This window comes from Urocampus carinirostris, chromosome 17 (assembly GCF_059441175.1).
Source record: "Urocampus carinirostris isolate Australia breed hairy pipefish chromosome 17, RoL_Ucar_1.0, whole genome shotgun sequence".
Taxonomy (NCBI): Eukaryota; Metazoa; Chordata; class Actinopteri; order Syngnathiformes; family Syngnathidae; genus Urocampus; species Urocampus carinirostris.
Genome location: NC_142365.1, coordinates 23071189 through 23077399, shown reverse-complemented (window position 1 = coordinate 23077399; position 6211 = coordinate 23071189).

Genomic DNA, 6211 nt, shown 5'->3' with positions numbered 1-6211 from the left:
AGCGTGATACAAAGTGCATTATGACACGTGAGCAACCGCAAAGGCATCAAGGTGAACACTTGATAAGTAGAACTACTTGATAAGTATCTAACCAACAATGAGATAGGAGCAAGAAGCAAATATTTGATAATGGATTTATACAAATGCACTTGTGGCGAACTCAAGGCCCGCGGTCCAAATGTGGCCCTCTACATCATTTTAAGTGGCTTGCGAGACAATTTTGAGAGAAGCTCTTGAACAGGGGTGTTGAACTCACTAGCGGTCCTAAACCTAGACTTTGAAAAAGCCTTTGATCGAGTCTCGCACCAATACCTCTTCAGGGTATTGCAAAAATGTGGTTTTCCCCAAAAATACATCAAGTGGGTAGGACTGCTATACCGAGACATCTACAGCAAATTCATGATTAACGGGAATTTATCGGAAGCAATCGAGATCAACTGCGGTGTACGTCAAGGTTGCCCTATGTCTCCCCTTCTCTATGTTCTTTGCATTGAACCTTTGGCACAAATGTTAAGAAAAGATAGATTTGTCGAAGGCATCAATATCCCAGGAAGTGGGGGACAAATTACCAAGTGTGTTTTGTACATGGATGATTTTAATATTTTATGTACTGACCGCGCATCTGTTGGAAGAGCCCTTGACTTGACTGACCTGTTTGGGAGGGCGTCTGGGTCAAGGCTAAATAGAGAAAAATCACAAGTGAAGTTTTATGGAATGTGGAAAGAGACAGAAAAGGCAGGACTCCCGCTGACGGTGTTAAAGACAGACCAGAAAATCCTAGGGATAAAATTCAATGTCGATGGAGGAGGCGAGACCAACTGGGATGACGTGACAAGGAAAGTTAAGCAAAAACTTGTTTTTTGGTCACTAAGAAAACTGACAATAGAGGGGAAGGTCCTAATCATCAAAGCGATCATCCTCCCAATGCTTTTGTCAATCAGTTTAATTTTTATGCCTAAAAGAAACGTGCTGTTACAACTGGACCGAGCCATCTTTCGCTTTGTCTGGGGCTCAAAGTGGGAAAGGATAAAAAGAGATACAATGAAAAAGAAAAAGGAAAAAGGGGGGAAAGGAGTGCCTGACCTCCAGCTTTTCCTGGGAAGCAAATATGTCTCTCTCCACTTCCAAAACGCTGTGGGCCCACCCAACAACCCGAAAAGTCAAGCAATGACCCGGTTTTGGATGGGCTCATATTTGCGGAAGCTAAAGCTTGTACCAAACAATCGTTTGATTCCAGTTTCATTTAACTTGCCACCAACACATCTCTTTATTCGGGATTTTTTGAAGAAGTTTGATTTGGAAACACAAGAATGTCACACTTTACAAAACCACAGGGCCCTTATTGCTATTGTGCAAGAGTGCGCAACAGTAAGCCCTGTGCGGGGCTTGCGTTTGGCGAATCCACAACGGTTTGGAGCAACGTCAATCATCCTGCCCTCCCAAACAGACTACGAGACTTGTCATGGATGGTGGCTCATGAAGTTCTCCCAGTCAGAGCCGTAATGCACCACCGAGGAATGTCAGCGACTTCGACGTGCCCTCGACCTGGCTGTGGCACCCAGGAGTCGGTGAGGCACCTTTTTTGTGAGTGCAGCGCTGCCCAGGTCTTGTGGACAATGGCCGAACAACTAGGAAAGTTCCCGGACTTGCCAGCAGGAGAGGTCCCTGATGCACAGTACGTGCTTTACGGGGTGAGTCGGTCGAAGAAGCCTCGGAACGACTTTGCCAGGGACTGGCTCACTCTCGCCGCCATCAAGGACGCCATCTGGACCTCCAGAAACCTGCTGGTATGGAGGTGCAGGCAGATCCCCCCCGTGGCTGTGCTCCAAATGGCTGCAGATACCATACAATCTGCAAGCGGCGGGCCTAGGACGCGGCCATAAAGAAGACTCGTCTGCACCCACCCGGAGGGGGGAGCCGGAGCTACACTGTGGGAGTCCCGGCAGCAACGGCCTGGGTTGTGGAACCCAGAAGGGAGAGGACCCACGCAGAAGGGAGAGGACCCACACAGAGGACTGGAAGAATGCTGCTTGGGAGGGTGGGATGGCAGAGCTATGCCCTTGCACAATAGTATTGCCTTTTACACGCTGGTTAACTACTGTTAAAAGAAAATAACTCTGAAATTGTTTAATTGATGTTGAAAATGTCAGGAAAAAATGTTAAAATGTCATATCGTCACGTCATATTGTCAGATATAAAAAAATTGTGAATATGCTTGATGACTGTGTTTTGCTGCTGTTGGTGTCGGTGGATTTGTTCAGACCGAGGATAATCGACTTTGGCCTGGACGGATCTATTGACACTAACAAAGATGTTATATAATGAAATTGTGAATATGTTTGATTGCTAATAAGATTTTCGAGAAGGTTTGTTCAAACCTCACTTTGTGTTTGCTGTTAAAAACATAATATTGGAATATAATATTGTGAATGTGCTTAATTGCTGTTGAGATTGTCATGATTGTTTTCTGTTTTTAGTGTCAATAAATTTGTTCAAACCAAAAAAAGAGTAATAGAAAAACAATTCTTATGGGGGCCAGAATGGTAAACAAATGGTCAAGACAAGTCAAGTCATGTTTAGTTGTATAGCCCTTAATCACAAAAAGTCTCAAATGTCATGAACCACAAGTGAATCAGGACCCAAACGCGTGACGTTTCTCACACAAGCCTTTTTTCTTTACGGAAATGGGGTGTCATGCACGTTAGGCAGCAGTCTGGCATGAAATGATAGGAAGCCAGAGGCCGACGAGATCGATACCAATTACCCGAGTCGATACCGGACAGATGGGGTCGATACCGGACAGGACAGGACAGACAGAATAGATAATGAAACAAGTCAAGTCAAGTCATGTTTATTTGTATAGCCCTTAATCACAAAGAGTCTCAAAGGGCTGCACAGACCACAGATTATTGCAAACCACGGACTATTATTACACCAAACAGGATATCGAAAATAAAAAGGACAAACTAGACGGGAACGAAAACTGGACAGAATAATAAACAGGACAAAAATAGACAGGAACTAAACTGGAAACCGATATTAAACAGGACAAAAATAAACGGGAACAACACCAAACAGGGAGTACCAACAGGAAACAGGACCGAGTCAATACCCACGTCTTGCGGGGTAGAGGTTCGTTGACGGACTGACATAGGAAGAATGAGAGCACTGAGCTTAAATAGACGCAAAGCCAATCTGTCGATGAGCCGCAGCTGGCGCCACACGGGCGGGGCCAATTGGGCGCCATGGAAACCGTGACATCAAAGGTATGTACAGAAAATACACAGACATAAAATATAGGTAATAACAGAGTTTTTAGAAATCCCTCAAGCTCACAATATTCATAAACATTATCCAATAAGTTGAAACGTTACTACCTTCAAAAAACTCAGGTCAAATAGTGTTGTGGATTGCCCAAGATATACATTTTTATTAACTACAAAGTTAAATTCTCATCAATGTTTGCACATACTTTATTGATATTTTTAAATTACTTTAATATACGGCTATTTTAAAGCAGTTTGATAATGGTACTTATATGCGATGTAGGGATATATGCGGGCATCTACGGTACTTTAAGTCATTTTCGTTTTTTAAAACAAGGGTGAATATAGTCTAATATCTTTGTTTTAAAGGGCACAATCCTTTCCTTGGGTAAATTTGAGAAAGGGAATGACATAATAGTCACGAGGCCCACTATCAAATTATGATTCCGGGATGGAAAATTTGATTATAAAACGATTATTAAGGGTTTTTCCCTTCTTCACTAAGATTTAATCTCTTGTAGTGTTTATCGACTGTGAAGTTGTAAAAATAAAGTAAAAAGCAAAACAACAGTAGAATTCATTTCCACTATAATTTATTTAACCCAGGGAAATTCGTGGAGAATGTATAGAGACAAAAATAGTCAAGTCAGGTCAAGTCATTTTTATTTGTATAGCCCTTAATCACAATGAGTCTCAAAGGGCTGCAAATAAAACACAAACACTAATTTAAAGGATTGACTGATTAAAAGTCTTTCTGTTTTGTATTTTCATCAAATTATCTGCCTGATTATGAGAACTTTGCTGTTAGTGTCAAGAACCAGGACGAACTCTCGGATCCAATAGTGTTAGTTTCAAAAGAGATTTTATCAGAAAGAGTTGTTGGAGCTGGTTTGGGACGCCGGCGCTTGTCGGTCATCAGCCTCTTCGGGCGGAATGGCAGCGGCAGGTAGTTGGAAGGTACAGCTTAGTAGGTAATTGATGGCCAGGGCGGGAGAGCAGGTCGCAAAACGTGGGACGGAAACAGGTCAAAAACTAAAGGCAGGCATGAATCAGGCAAGAGGAGTCGTAGGTACTTTGTAGTCTGGAGAACACACAGGGATACAAAAAGTACAATCCGACGTCCATCTCTGGACGCAGGCCGCTTAAGAGGAGAACGTCAGCCAATCAGGAAGTGCGCTCCAGCGCGCCAAACGATTGCCCCAGGTGACTTCACTTAGGCAATCAGTTGTCTTGCGGGCCGGATTCAATCCCTTAGCGGGCATAAGCCTGTTTGACACCCCTGCACAACGCCAACTTGGCAAGCCAGCAAGCTCTATTTTTGTTTGTTTTTTATTTGTAGGGTATCCCAAACTCGAGGTGAACCTCAAACATGATAAAAGAAATACACATTCCTTAACCTATTATTAATTTTTAAAAATGTACATTTATATGAAGTGTGGGCAAACTACAGCCTGTGGGCCACATACACCCCACCAAGCTTTTTAATCCGGCCCGCCGAAAGATGGTAAAAATATGTCAGTGCATATGAGGGTGAAAAAGTATTATTGTCCCAAGTGCCCTGTTTTTGATTGTGTGGTATTTTATTTATCAAAATATTTCTTAAATGACATGCAAAAAACAAGGTGCACCTTTTAGTCCTGAAACTACGGTAGTGTAAGCCTTTCCAATTTTTATAAATAGATATACATACGAACAACTACAGTTACGTGTATTTCATTTTAGATTTATAAACAAATGCTGGATCTCAGTGCTGCTTTTGATACTGTCGACCAAAACACATTACTTGTTCGTCTGGAATGCATCGGTATCTCGGGAACTGTACTCTCGTGGTTTAGGTCCTACCTGTCAGACAGGATGAAATGTGTTAATTACGGCAATCTAACCTCTAAACACTCTAAAGTCCCCTGTGGTGTTCCACAAGGCTCTGTACTTGGCCCCCTTCTTTTTAGTATTTATATCCTTCCGCTTGGTGACATTATCCGCAAGTAATATTCGTTTCCATTTCTATGCAGACGACACTGAACTGTGTGTGCTACTGGGGACAACTGGACAGTTAAGTTCTAGAAATCTGGAGGCTTTCCTCACTGAGATTCAAAGATGGATGTCACTTAATTTTTTGCGCCTTAACCCAGAAAAAAACTGTAATGTTGACTATTGGTCCAGCTCATTGTTGTTGTTGTTTTCAAACACTGCCCTGAACCTAGGCAAATGTAATATCACCCATAGTGACTCAGTTAAAAATCTAGGTGTTATATTTGATCCTAATCTGTCGTTTCAGTCACATGGGAAAAATATTACTAGAATAGCTTTCTACCACCTCAGTAATATGGCGAAGATTCGTTCGATGCTGTCCAAATCAGATGCAGAGGTTTTGATGTCTAGCATCAAAAGTTTGCAGCTGGTTCAGAATGCGGCAGCTAGTCTTTTGACTAAAACCAAAAAGTTTGAGCATATTACTCCTGTATTGGCCAACTTGCACTGGCTCCCAGTCCACTTAAGATGTGACTTTAAGGTTCTCTTATTAACATAAAAATGTTTGCATGGACTTGCACCCTCTTATCTCTCTGATTTGATTTCCCCCAATGTTCCTGCACGGAGCTTCCGCTCAAAAAATGCCGGTCTACTTGTGACTCCGAGAGCCAAGAAGTCTGCAGGCTCGAGAACGTTCTCCATCCGGGCCCCAGTACAGTGGAATGCTTTGCCTCCGGGGATAAGTTCTTCAACCTCAGTGGAAGTTTTTAAATCTAGACTTAAGACACACTTCTATTCAAAAGCATATGATTGATGCCCACCTCATATTTTGTATTGTCCTGTCTTTTTCCGGCTGCCTGCCTGGTGGTGATACGAAGGAGAAGGATGATTTGAGATGAGTCAGCAGACCAGCGTCTGACCTGGAGCATGTCAACGCCTGCATTGACCAGCTGGCAGAGATGGGAAGCTGCGCC